This window comes from Cyprinus carpio, chromosome A10 (assembly GCF_018340385.1).
Source record: "Cyprinus carpio isolate SPL01 chromosome A10, ASM1834038v1, whole genome shotgun sequence".
NCBI classification, from domain to species: Eukaryota; Metazoa; Chordata; class Actinopteri; order Cypriniformes; family Cyprinidae; genus Cyprinus; species Cyprinus carpio.
In genome coordinates this window covers 6,036,083-6,050,563 of record NC_056581.1, presented here as the reverse complement: position 1 = coordinate 6,050,563, position 14,481 = coordinate 6,036,083, and the positions used below count along the sequence as shown (strand labels likewise).

Genomic DNA, 14,481 nt, shown 5'->3' with positions numbered 1-14,481 from the left:
TTGGATAAAACTGGTAGCTTAGTGAAAATTTTGTTCATGAATTTCAGTGCAAACTAAACCCTTAAGTGTTGTAAATGTTAACACAAACACACACCAACAGTTTATACTCTAAAACTATGCTACACATAGACAATAAAAATTCATAAGAACATAATCCAAGACAAACTTTGTCTTCTTCCCCCCCTGAACACCTAATGCTTATTACTATTATTATTTATTATCACGAAGCTACATAATAATAGTAATCATACAATTATTATAGGCCCTAATATAAGATTAGTAACTTACACTGGCAAGAGTCCCCTTCAAATGTTCGGCTTGGCTTTCAACCACCAATAATGCTGTGCCTTATCTTATTGGGCTCAAACCTGTAGTTTGTGGGCCCCCTAGCGGTGAAAGGTCACTTGCTATATCCTAGGTCCAACCACTTTTCAACTACTGACCACTAGACGTGCAGCAGTGCGTTTATTGCGTTTTCTCCTCTTCAGGACCGGAGGACGTCTTTGAAAGCAACACTATCACCTTGATGCTTATTTTCACAGTATATATACTTTTCTCTCCATTATTCTATGTGCAAACAGTATGCATTAATAAACAATAAATGTTTCAAACAACAATATGCTATGTTTGTATGATTAAAATTGCAAACAATATCTACTTTTTTCTAAAACCGTTGGAAATAAAAACTGTCTTGAAGTCAAAAAGGATACATAAAGAAAGATATTAAGGCTGATATTACCTCCGGTTCAATAACCCTGAAAGCTGAAGGTTTTGTTGGCTACCCAGTTCTGTTCCTCCTGTTGCATACTTCATATTTTCATAAATCTAAACCATACAGACACTCAATAAAAGTTTAATATTCTATTAAAGTTTGCATTCTATGCACAGAAAACAATATTTATCTTACCAATAAATCAACGCAAACAAAACGTATGGTTGTATTGTATACCATTATAATCATACCATCAGTCTAAAGTTTATCATATTCTAAGTGACTTAGTCATTTCCAAAACATTTTTATAAATATTTTGAAAACAAACACTCTGTTCTTAACGATTTAACACTTCTGTTTTTGCTTCACTTAAATAATAAAGCATAACACACAAAATTTAAATTAGTTTAAAACTGTACACTTCTTCATAAACCTTTAGTGTATCTCAAAATACACATTTTTTTGTAGACCTCAGAAATCTTGAAGCACCAAGAAGGTGAATTCAATATTTCCTTCAAACATTTTCAGACCAAGCGAAGACTGAATAAAATGTTTGGTATTTTTTTCACAAAAACAATACTGCAACTACCATTCAATGTTTGGACACATCTGCTCAATCTTCCATTTTCCACACTTTTAAAATAATGGTAGGTTTAATAAAACGACAAAATAACAAATATGCAACAGACGGGACAATGGTAGTCAGCAACAAATCAGGGAAGCAACAAAAATAATATTACCTACTTTTTAAACAATCTGTCAAGAAGTTCCCACCCCTAGTGAAAAATACATATACTAAAATATATTTGAAATACATTTATGAGCACGTTAATGCTAAAGTATACTACAATATATTTACATAATTATGTGCTGAATAAAAATAAACTGCAATTGTACTTTTGTGCTGCTAAACAGAACAACAAAATTTTGTAACTTCATGCACTTTAATTGTGCGGAAGTAGTGGCTGAAGTCCAATTAAAGAGTCCTGAAGTATATGCCAGCTTGTACTAAAGTGGAACACTGTAAAGTATATTTTAGGTACAGATTGTGCTAAAGCGGGAACATTGCCAATTATACTTTAGGTACACTTTAAATATCTTGCATTCAAAGATTCGATATTATTCAAGGACCATACACCCTTGTCAACAGTGACATTTAAAACACAATTTTCGGCTTAATATTAAGAATGGTGCAGATTTTCTTTCAATATTAAGCCACATTTTAGTGCTTAATATTAAGAAAAGTATACTCCCACAACTTATATTTTGTATAATCAGTAAAGCCCAAGCGTTATGGACCGATAAATACGTTAATAGAATTGAACTATACTTAACCATGAAATAAATGTTTTACTCAAATAAATGCATTTACTTTTTGGCTACTTTTCTCACTTTCCAGACTAACTTATCCAGTTAAAAAAAAAAATATATGAAAGAAAGACAGAAAATCTTTATTATTGTTATCTTTGCATACATATCTAATTGTGGCCCAAAACCTTTGGCTGATATTGTGTATATACAGTAAATAAACATGCTCCATACCAAACACATTACCAATCTTCTAGCTTTTTAAAACAACCTGTACTTTTCAAGTTTTTACAAAAGCTACGAAATATCAGCAGATTTCTTGTTGGCCTTTACTATATTTAGCGAAATAAATACTCTATTTTTGCTTAATATTGCAGCTTCTTCTTTTTTTCGTTTGGTAAAATAAAAGATATTCAGCTACAATAAAGCACAGTGTGCCTCAAGTTTCCTCTCCTAGAGAAAACAGAGAATGAAAGTCTAATGGCAAATCAGGCAACATCTTTGCAGAAAACACATGAAAAGTAACAGCATTCGGTATGACTACATCCGTTCAGTCATCAAAGTCTGGGATGTCATCGTAAGAATAACCCGGGTACTTGGAAGCATAATAAGCAATCCGCAGATGATAGAATCCGGGAAGAAGAAACAGGATAGGACTGCCGATGAGCAGAACTGGAATCGTGCGATCTGGGTACTACAAACCAAAGACAATACATTAGTCTAAAATACCGACGACAGATATTTACTAATACTGCAGTTATGTTACTCACCAAGACCATTAATGTATCCAGCCAAAGAAGGGATCCAACAACAATCAATTATAGAGCCAACCAGAAACAGGAACGTTGACTAAGGGACAATTAGCCTTGTAGGGTACTTTAGGTGTGTGTTTTCATTGAACTATTTAAACAGTGTTTGTTTATTTATTCACCTATTGATAAATAAGCAACCATGGAAACACATATATAATACTATATAATAGGCAGTTTTTCTCACTAAACTAGATCAATGTATCCTTCATCGCTATCTGCCAGCCCTGGAGTATTTGACCCAGCTATTGTTTGGAGCAGCACTGGCTGTGTTTTGTTCCGGTGGCCATCATTATGATGTTTATGAGCTTATGGAGCACTGGAAGAGTAGCAAACTGATACCGTGATTATAGGACTTAGAGAGTCCATGCATATACCGCTCCCTGTTGTGGTTTATTGCGGGTTTGAGCAGAAAGAAAGTTTTAACTTATCGAAGACCAGTACAGATCAGGCATCACTGACAATAGTGCGAGTAGAAATTGGCTCATGGTAGATCATTTTCAGACTGTCATGTTTTACTGTCTAAATAATAACAGGTCCGAACAGTTTAAGCTCATTTACCAGTAAATTTGATACATTATGGTAATAATCGGGGTGTGGTCTACTGTCTCAAGCTAGGTAATTATTTAATAGCTGCTATTACAGAATTTAGATAAGCACACCCACAGAGGTTATTTATAAAGTACAGGTGAGTTCATCATCAACATGTCGTACTGCTGTTTTTGTTCCTGTAAACGTTATTTGCTTGTCAGTTTATAGCAGCGTTTATTCCGATTATACTCACACAGATCGACAGGGTTAGATTGTAACGGCTACTCCACAGCACTACGGAAAAACTTTGGTCGCTTTATCCATGACGAAGAACACATGGCTCAACCTTCTGCGGACATTGTTTACTTCCTTATTCACGGAATTCCAACCTGCCGCGCGCATTTAGGAAAGAAAGAACCGCGGCAGCCAACAATTCGCAATTTCCGTCTTAGTATGGGGCCCAGATGAACGGGATATCATTTCTAAAGAGGAAAAATTAATAACAAAATACAGTTTTTTTGCTCCTATACCTTAAAGAATATTAGAATGGTAAAATAATACGTAAATATTTAAATTCGATTTTAAACTGCACATTAGTAAAATAACATGATTACAATTAATAAAATGCAATATAGTCAAATGTCAGAAAAAAAAAAACATGCGCAAAAAGTCCAAATGACGACATATTTTTTTTAATTTAGCTTAAATTAATATAATTAAAGTAAAGTAGATAGATGCCACGCAGCAAATATCTACAAATTAACAAAACGGATTAATAAAAATAAATAATCCTATAAATGTAGTTTTTGACGGTTAAAATCTACTTGTGAGAGATAAATGTAAGTGAACAAAAACAGAATAAACAAACAAAAACTTTAAATGACTCCCAGAGTCAACCTGATTTTTTCGTGTCTCTCAATACTAATTAAACTGACTTAATAATAATAATAATAATAATAATAAATTCAAAAATATCTTTAATAAATAACATAATATACAAATAAATGATAGTGATAAATACCATTATAATAATTAATAAATTAAACAAATTTAAAGGTAATTATTATTATAATACATTATAATGAATTTCCGTGTGCGTGTGTGCTGTGACCTTACAGACCTTCCTAGATTTGGAATTTGCTTTTGAGGAATTAGTGCAGTTCTCCACCAAACACCAGCTCTTACACTAAATTTCTAGTGAGTAAATATCACTTAAATTATCACTTTAGATATTGCATGTAGAGGAATGAGTTCAGCATGATTCTCAGTGCTTAGGCTGAATAAAGAATAGCTCTTACAAGGAATTTTTTGATATACGTAAAATATTGGTGTTTGGTGACTTTTGATTATTTTAAACGTTATAACCAGCCTCTAAAACTGACTTGTTTGTTAAATGACAGTGCTTTTGTAACTAAATTGAGTGACAATATCCATCTTCACAGGGGAGGAATTTGCTTTTTCGGTATATAGGTTCAAGTAAGAAAGCCTGGAAAAATAAATAAATAAAATAAATAAAATAAAATAAATAATAGTGTAGATGATGCGGTAAAATCATATTTTATGATTTTTATACATTGAGAATATAAGCACTTTGACCGTGGTATTTTTGTGTTATTCTAATATTCTGTAATGGCTCAGTTGGATTGGATGCATTTTCTAACAGGCCAAGACTTTTTAGTGCTAAACCCCATCCATCTGCTCCGTTGTTTGTCAGCGTCTATGTGGAGGATTCATTCCTTCCTCTATATTTCTTTATGGTTTGTGCAAAACTGCTGACGTTGGCTGGCTTCCAAAGTAACCCTACAACTAAACAATGAAGGACCATTAACATTCGCAGCACGTCTTGAGACTGCAGCTTTTAGGCAAGTGCTTCAATAGCTTAAATATTTAAAGTGACAACAAGGGAGGAGATGGAAGCCAAGGCATTCAATGTCAGTGCAAGCAATCAGTCATGCTTGCATTAAAGTTCTGCATCAGCACGGCAAGGAGGAATATGAAAAACACAAGACAGAAGTGTTCACGGTTTTGATTTAAGGGACACAAAAGTTCATGGACATAAGATCTTACAGGAATAAAGGCCACTCTATGATGGACATGGTGCATGAAGCCAAAAATGAAAAATAAACAAAAAGAAGAAAGAGGGTGCATGTGTTCTTCATTTATATTTTGTTTTTGGAGAAAAATATTAAATGAAAATGAATTATTTACACTCTCTTGTCATTCAAACCCACGGTCTTCTGTTGAATACAAAAGTAGATGTTTTGAAGAATGTTACTACTGCTGCTCTTTTCCATACAATGAAAAATGGATGGGAACAAGAAGCAGTCAAACATATAAACCTATAAAGAAGTCTGAAATGACATGACATCGAATTTATTGTTCTCATGCAATGACAACAGAGGCACGCAACCTTTGAAGAAACCGGAGGACTTTTCTTGTTCTGGTCATAAGATTGAGGACTTGATACCATTTATGAAACAAATCAGGATGATGGATCTTCGAGAGAAAGTAGTGGACTTTGAAGAAATACAAAGTGACATTTCCAGCCACAGGTGGGACTGCCATTTCATATAGCCCCATAAATCATTTATTTTCTTTGGCTGTGACATTCCACTTTCATTTACCAAAGCTGACCTTCAGGGACGTCAGTTGATCAGTGCTGATGAATTATACCATTCCCGTCCCACCGACTGTTCAAGCAGAAACAAAATGTGCTCAGAACTTTCATGTCAAACCAACACAAGAAGACCTAAGGCCCACAAAAAAGCACTTCAGGTTTAAAATGCACATGGAGTCAATGACGTGAATGCTTTTTTTTATTTATTTTTTGTTTTTTAGTTAAGATATATTGTTGTTCAAAAATACATCAAAAAATGCAATTGATACAGACAATGACTTGAATAAATCTCTTTCTAAAGAACATTCTGAATTAAAATTCACTTTGATCTTCTTTGTCAGTCAAACTAGGTTGTGTAACTGTTTGGAAGTCGCAAAACAGAAGAAATGTTTAAGTAGTCTCAAATTCTTGAAAAAAAAATGCTTTCATAATTAGTTTAAAGTATATTGTACTATATATATATATATATAGATATATATATATATATATATAATCTATATATATATATATTATATGATATTAATGTCTTCAGACACCGAACACATGTTTGAAAAACTTTTTTTTTTTTTTTGGGTTAAATGATTACAGTTGTATATACTCATCTTTTAAACATGAAATTGAAGTATATAATAGGGGGAGAGTGTTTAGTTTCTCAGAGACTGTTTGTATTAGAAAGCCAACATTTTAATACAACAAAGCCACATCTGTCAGCTACTCATCCACATTACTGAAACATGTGTACATATGATACTTACAATTTATACTTCAATAGACAAAGTCAAATGTTACAACTGACCCCACAACAGGGGACAGTTGCAATAGTCCACAGAGGCAGTTGCAACATTCATTAAAAATGTAATTAAACATCATTCTATTCATCATTTAAACTCATTCTTTAATATAATTTTGAAATTTTCTTTATTTTATGTGTAGACAGATAGAGTCTTCAGTAAGTTAAATTGGCTGTATAAAAACAGAATAGTAAATGGATAAAAAAAAAAAACATAAGTCACAACAACTGTTTTGGTTCATTATTACAATACATTTGAACTACAAAATATAAATTTAATCTAAATTAAGACACTGAAATTTAATAATATAGCTTACTTCTGTTCTGTTTGTGGTAAGGGACAGCATGTTAAGACATTGCAACGTGTTTTTGCAAAAACCGTCCCTACACTGACAACAGTGATAAAATTTGGTAGCCTATCTTAGTCACAATATCTTTGACACACTATGCCTATTATAAGCAGGAAAACACGGATAAAATTGATATGACTTTACAATGCTTCATGCAAACAACTTAGTATGAAAAAAATCTTAATCATTAAAAATGTACTTCTTTACCATGAGAGAGAGAGAGAGAGAGATTAGAGAGAGAGAGAGAGAGAGAGAGAGAGAGAGAGAGAGTAAGCCTGATACAATTTGCACAAAACACTGTTGCATCTCATCAGATTCCTCGTCAGACTCGCGTTATTGTTTTTTAAAACTCATTCGCGTTTTACACATGTTGCTCTGAATTAAGGTAAGTGCAGTTAATTTTGAGAAGGGTATTTAGTCGGAATGAAGAAAAAAAACGCAATTCGATGTTTTGTTTGGTTGATTGAATGAATATAATTGCGAACGCAGCATGCGACTATTACAGACGCGATTATTATGGTATAAGAAACCCGGTACCTCATACCTGAAGAGCTGCTTGACAATTAATCTATTTCGAGTTCGTTTGAACTGCTATCAAATTGTTTAGCTGAAACTGTTTTACTGTTTAGTGTGGCAGTATGTCTAATTTGTGGACAGTTAGTAGAACTAGCAGGCAAGACAACTGCTGCTGACGGGGTAAATTGTCTCAGCTGCCATGTCTCCGTCAGGTTTTGAGTCAAATGTCCAATGTCCACTGTTTCATCTTGCAGTGGTTGTGTTGTACATTTCAAACGACACGTTTTCTTAACTCATTTAATCCCCAGATTGTCCTAGCTGAGGGAAAGTATTTCACATCTGCACGTCTTTTTCTGAAAAGTTTTAAAAGTTATTCCTGGTCACACACTGAAAGATGGGGACAAACTCCAGATAGCTCAATATGATGAAAAGGAAGATGCAAACAAAACATTTTCTAGTATCAGGTATAAGATAAACCTACATATTCCTACATATTTATTTTCACCTTTGCTGTGTTACATTTAATGTAAAAATACTTAATGATTTTCGTAATGTGAATTATCTGCTGCTTATTAAAAATTGAGCTCACAATTGTGATCACTGACATGTCTTGTGATAATGATTTATTTTACTACTATAATTATTATATTATTATTATTATTATTAGTATTATTATTATTATTAAGAACTTTTCATATAACTTTTAATAAACAGTTCAAAAACCCAGCACAATTAAGTCAACGCTCCAAAGGATGAATGAAAAAAGAAGAAAAAAAAAAAGACATTCACAAGACGCCAAATATAGATTCATAATATGTGAGAATGGAATTACCTTTTTACATTTTTTTTACAAGTTTAAGAGAGTTTATTAAAAAGAATGAGTTTGTTACAGAAAACAATGTATAAAGGAGGAGATTTGGACAATCAACATTTAGTTAACAAGTTTACAAAATTGTCAATATGTTTTATCTTCATGCTCATAATAACAAATAACTGCTTTCACATTTAGTGATATCATCAATCTAACTTTTTTGGCAGAGAAAGTGTAATAAACCCCCAAATGTCTGTACACTTTGACAATCAAAAAACAAATTTCAGTACAATTACAGAAAGAACATTCTTTCCCAACATTCATAAACTTAGAGAGTAAAATATTATTTTGGATATATTTTATGTAAAACCTTAGGTGAATTTTCTCTTACCTTTTTTGAAATGCAAAATTTGTAAGATAACAGCATGCCTTTCTCCAATTAACATCCCTAGAAAGGAATTCCAGTAACATTTTTTTTTTTTGATATTTTTTTTTTTTTTTTTTTTTTTTTTTTTTTTTTCATGAAATTTTTGTACTTGGTCTATATCATTTTTTATCAAATACGTTTTTGCCATTTACAAAGAAATTACAGTCTTTATTATCTACATTATAAGACATTTGGCTGCTCGTCAAATTAATTTATCCCCAGAAGGGATAGCATTAACTACTGTAAAAAATTCTTTATATTTTATAGGAAAATTGAACTTTGAATCATAAGAATAAATCTTAGTAGTTTGAAACCATAATCCAACCATTCTTCAAAATTCAAATGTATTCTTGCCTTTAATTTTAAATCAAATTGTTATTCCAATTTTCATTCTGTGAGGAGAAAACATTTATGTACAAAACACAGTTTCCATGCCAAGAGTGCTTGCTCATGAAATTTAGACAGTTTTATGGGTAATTTGGTAGGTGAAAAATTACAGGTTAAAAGAAAATTAAGACCACCCACTTTCTTAAAAACATTATGAGGAATAAAAGAACAAATAGAATCAGATCACCAATACACTTTTTGATCCAACTGATCTTGAAAGTCATTACTGCTACATTAATACCAAGGCATATAACTCTGTATGGGACAATCACGTGTTTCATGGTGCTTTCAACACAGACATCATCTTTCAGAGGCGCCAAGGTCATGTGACTGTTTTCAGCAGCCATGTATAAATGTTGACATGTATTTGTAGTTTGAAGTAATTTGCATATAGGCCTATATCATTACAATATCATCAAATATTATTTATGTTGCATAACTCGTTTCATTTATTTTGATTTCTTTCCATTGTGACAACTTCCCCCCCTTAAATGAAAAAATTTGATTCAAACAAAAATACAGGAAGCCTTTTGGTCGGTCCAGTTGCATAAATTTTTCAAACATTACACTGTATAATAATTTAATAAAATCATTATCCTTAAGATCCCCTCTCATTTTGGGCGTTGTATATTTTCGCCCCCCCATAGCCCAGGCTCACCAGATGGATGATAGACAGATTCAGAGTCAGCACACACCTGATTTAAAACAAAACATGACTTTTGTTTTAATCATACATTTTATGGTTTGAATTGTATACATCTAGTTTTTTATTTGTAAGCACCAGGCATATTAATTTCCATGTTGCCATGTTTTGTTGAAATATTGCTCTTGCAAGACATTATAGAGTCCATTCAGTGTTGCTGTCTGGCGGGCGACTCGTGTATAAATCTTTATAGAAATTCCCCAATCTTTGCTTATGATATCTGATATATGATATCATGCAACACAAACACACCTTATATTTCTCTTTCCTAATGGTTATTGGGACAGAAACTTCTTATTTCTGTTTCAGTGAAAGATATTTGGCCTGTATATGAGCCTCCTGCAGTTAGTTGCATCACTCCATATTGACAAAAAGATCATTCCTAAATGGTTTTTTGTGAACTGAGGCGTCTAAACATCCACAGGACACAACTGCTACACTGAAATAATTCACCCAATAGTTACTTGAAGGAAACAGGCACTTTCCATCCCCTTAATAGATTGCAGAGTGGTTAAGAATCAGTCGCATTGAGCTAAAGACATAAGTGGTTCATAGCCAGATATTCACAGCCGAATTGTGATTTGTAAGTGCCTCAAAATAATATATACTAAAAATACACAACTTTCAATTGTGATCATCTCGCTGACTGCAAACGAAAACAAACATACATTGCAAAAATATATCGCAAATCTCAAAATGAAACTAGGAATCTATTCTAATGAATCAGTGAATCAGTCTGAACAGAACACAATGGCCTAAATTCAGAAATGCATACTTACTGTATGCTCTTACTGTAAATACTCACTGTAGGCATAACAGTTTAAAGAAGAACAGCAGGCTACTCGAGCAGATAACTGTTACTGTTTTATTTGGAAAGGCAATGTTACAATGCTAATTCATTCGGTTAATGAAACTTAAATCACTTTAGTTACTTATTGGATATTTATGTTAACTTCTTGTAATGAACGTCAACTGGAGGCAAGTTGAATGCAAGAACCCTTCTGCAGTTTAATAAAATCCAAAAAGTGAGCAGAAACAATGAACAAGACTTGGCAAAAACATGAACAAACTCACCAAGCAGTAGATTACACAAAACAAAGCAAGACAAGAGACAATGGCATTGGCAACATGAGGGCTATATATATCAAACAAAAAGGATCACATGACACAATCCAAGCAGTGAGAAACAAGAACAACACAATCACAACCATGACACATTGACTGAGGGACATAACAATGACAAGAACTAAAACAAAAACCAACATTATACTTGTAGTTAAAGATACATATCCATACAGGGGTTGCATAAAAAAGTTAAACAATATGGGGAAAAATAGAATTGTTTTTTTGTTTAAACATCTGGTTAAAATCTGCCTGAATTATTATTATTATTTTTTCATGTTAGCATACTCCAAATTGCTTTACGGTGATTGGTTCTGCCAGAAACACTGCTTATTATCTGTAATTGTTTTCTTTTTAAGGTTGCAAGATCAGAAAAACCTATGATGGCTAATGTCTGATATCAAAAGAGATACCTGAGATGATGAAATCATCAGTCAAATCTCTTCAAGTGTGACTGCCAGGCTACTAAAGCGTATTTGTATTGAAACCACAAACATATATTACTACTCATGGATGGTTATTCATCTGCACAGCATGTTCGCTACTCAATCTTAACCTCATAACTTGCACATAGGGACTCTTACACCATGACCAACGTTCTTCCAGCAGAAGATAACATCAGTTTAACAACCTTTTTTTTTCCTGAGAACTGTCCCAACTGCACTGCGATACCTGCATTTGACATCACTAAGACGCTGGCTCTGGGCCTGGTGCCTGATGCTTTTTATAATATTTGGTGTGATGGGCAACATCCTGGTCATTCTCTCTGTGTGTGCCATCGCCATCTCCGTTCCATGACGCATTATTTTATTGCCAATCTGGCCATTGCAGACCTGCTTCTGAGCTCCATGGTGCTCCCGTTTTCCGCTGCATCTGAAGCCTTGGGCCGTTGGGTGTTCGGGTCGTCATTTATGTAATGCCTGGACTGCGCTTTGACGTGCTGTGCTGCACGGCGTCCATCCTCAGTCTCTGCGTGATCTCTGTGGATCGCTACATGGCCGTCAGTTACCCGCTGCAGTACCCTTCCTTGGCTACAGGTCGAAGGGCACTGGCAGCAGTGGTGGCACTATGGGCTCTTTCGGCTGCCATCTCCATTGGCCCGCTGTTCGGTTGGAGGGAGCCCATGCCGGAGGACGAGTCGGTCTGCAGAGTGAATGAAGAGCCAGGATATGCCATCTTCCGTCTCCGCTGCATGCTCCTTCTACGTGCCGTTGACAGTGATTTTGGTAATGTACTGCAGAGTGTATGTGGTGGCCCGGCAAAAGACTCGTTCTATGAGGAAGGGCTGGCAGACGAATGAGTTAAATGAGCACGGAGTGACCCTGCGGATCCACTGTCACAACGCCCAGCAGGCCGCTGGGGAGGAGGAAAGAGTGCGCTCGAAGAACTCGTGCTTCGCCTTCATGCGTCTGCTCAAGTTCTCCCAGGAGAAGAAGGCTGCCAAGACTCTGGGGATTGTGGTGGGATGTTTTGTGCTCTGCTGGCTGCCTTTTTTCCTAGTGCTGCCCATAAGTGAGTATAAACTAACACATTTTTGTGAACACACAGCAAAATAAATATAAATATAACAGCCACAAATGAGATTTGAATATCTTAAATTTAGGTCTGTTCCTCATGCAAATCTATTTTACGGTTTTCAGCAGAAATATAGTGTATGAGTGTCATTTTGGCTGTTTCCTTCTTATTCATTTTCATTTCTCAAAAACAGCCAGAATGAAGTAAGTTGTATTTTTAACAACATGAGGGTGAGTAAACGATGACCAAAATTTTGTCTTACCTTTAAACTGCAATATCTCTAAAGAACATACTGCCACTGAATATTTCGTGAAATTAAATGAAGTATGTGAGCGTATTTGATAGACACGCTGTTTTCAAGCGAAACACATTAAATTTACTTTCTGATGTTTATCCTCACCCATGTTTCCAAACGACTCAATGTTCTCTCACAATATGCCTCTGTGCGTAAACAGCATTGACATAATTCTTGCTGGGCCTTTTAGATTACATTTAAATGAGCTTGTTTACAATAAAGGAATGAATTATGAACCTAGAACAGAGGCTTTTAACAGCAGCCCTAGTTCAGAAAACCATCTTTTGTATGGATTCCACGTGTTTGCAGGCGAATCATTTTAACTTTGATGGAAATACAGCTTATTGTTTGACCCGTGTGTTTAGTAAATGGACAGCTAAGATGCAATGAGTCAGTCATTTGTGCATCCAATTCAAAGCTTTCAAAATACTGGAAGGAAATGCACACATCAAAGCAAAGCCTTTGAAAATATGAAACATCCTAAACCATTTGACCCTCTGTCTTGGGGTGAGCTTATGAATGATAGAGGTCTGCCTTGCTCCATATAGTAAATTTGTCATTTATTTCTTTCTGTGTCTCCAAAGGCTCCATCTTCCATCCCATAGACCCCCGGACACTGTCTTCAAAATTACTTTCTGGCTTAGCTACTTAAATAGCTGCCTCAACCCCATCATCTACCCGTGCTTCAGTCAGGAGTTCAAGAAGGCCTTCCAGAACGTTCTCCATGGCCGCTGCCTCAGAAGAACACACAAGATCTGGAGCCCTCCGCCCTCTGCTCGAGACCCTATGCATGGCCCCAAATCTCCACAGGGTTTCCCATCTACATCTACTGACTCCTGGAAGCATACTGATGCATCGCCTACCGCGAATAAGAGCTCGTTTTACTGCACATAGCAACAGTGCTGTGAATGCACCTGAAACATCTCTGACAATGAAAGTTCATCAGGTTTCCATATGCAAGAGGACGGTGAGGGCTGTATGAACTGTTTTTTGAAAGTATAAAAAGATAACCTTTCAAAGTAGCTTTCAAAGACTTCTTAGCCTGGTTCTGAACCTGGAACACGAATGACCAGAGATCTGGCTAATTCTTGTTTACAAGGAGCACCATCTTGTGGCAAAATCTGTAATATGCATCTGCACTTTTGTGAAGTTTAACTGTGAGGATTCATACTTTGGACTGTAAAAAAATAAAAAAAGCTTGGTAATGAAATAATTGTGGACAGAACCATTTGAAAACAAGGTCTTCAAAACTTGTTCAAACACAAAGACCAATATACTGTGGTAATATGAAGGTTGAAGTATGAAGATTTTTTTACATGTGTTTTTCCCATATTTGAATTACACACTGCATTGTATTTTGTTTTAGAGATGAAGGAAATGTCTGTAAACTGAACAGAAGTTGTACTGTTCTGCCTGGACAGCACAGAGTGTACAATAGGGTCCAAAAAGCTGTGTAAATACTTGTTTATTATTATTATTATTATTATTATTATTATTATTATTATTATTATTATTATTAATAATAATAATAATAATTATATTATTATTAATATCATGTAATCTTAAAAAAAAAAGTTTAAAAAAATAG

The 14,481-nt window shown here is 34.5% G+C and overlaps 1 pseudogene; it reads left to right on the top strand.

The window, feature by feature from the left end:
• Positions 1-11,483: 11,483 nt before the first annotated feature.
• Positions 11,484-13,787, top strand: LOC122146333 (annotated as a pseudogene).
• Positions 13,788-14,481: the final 694 nt, after the last annotated feature.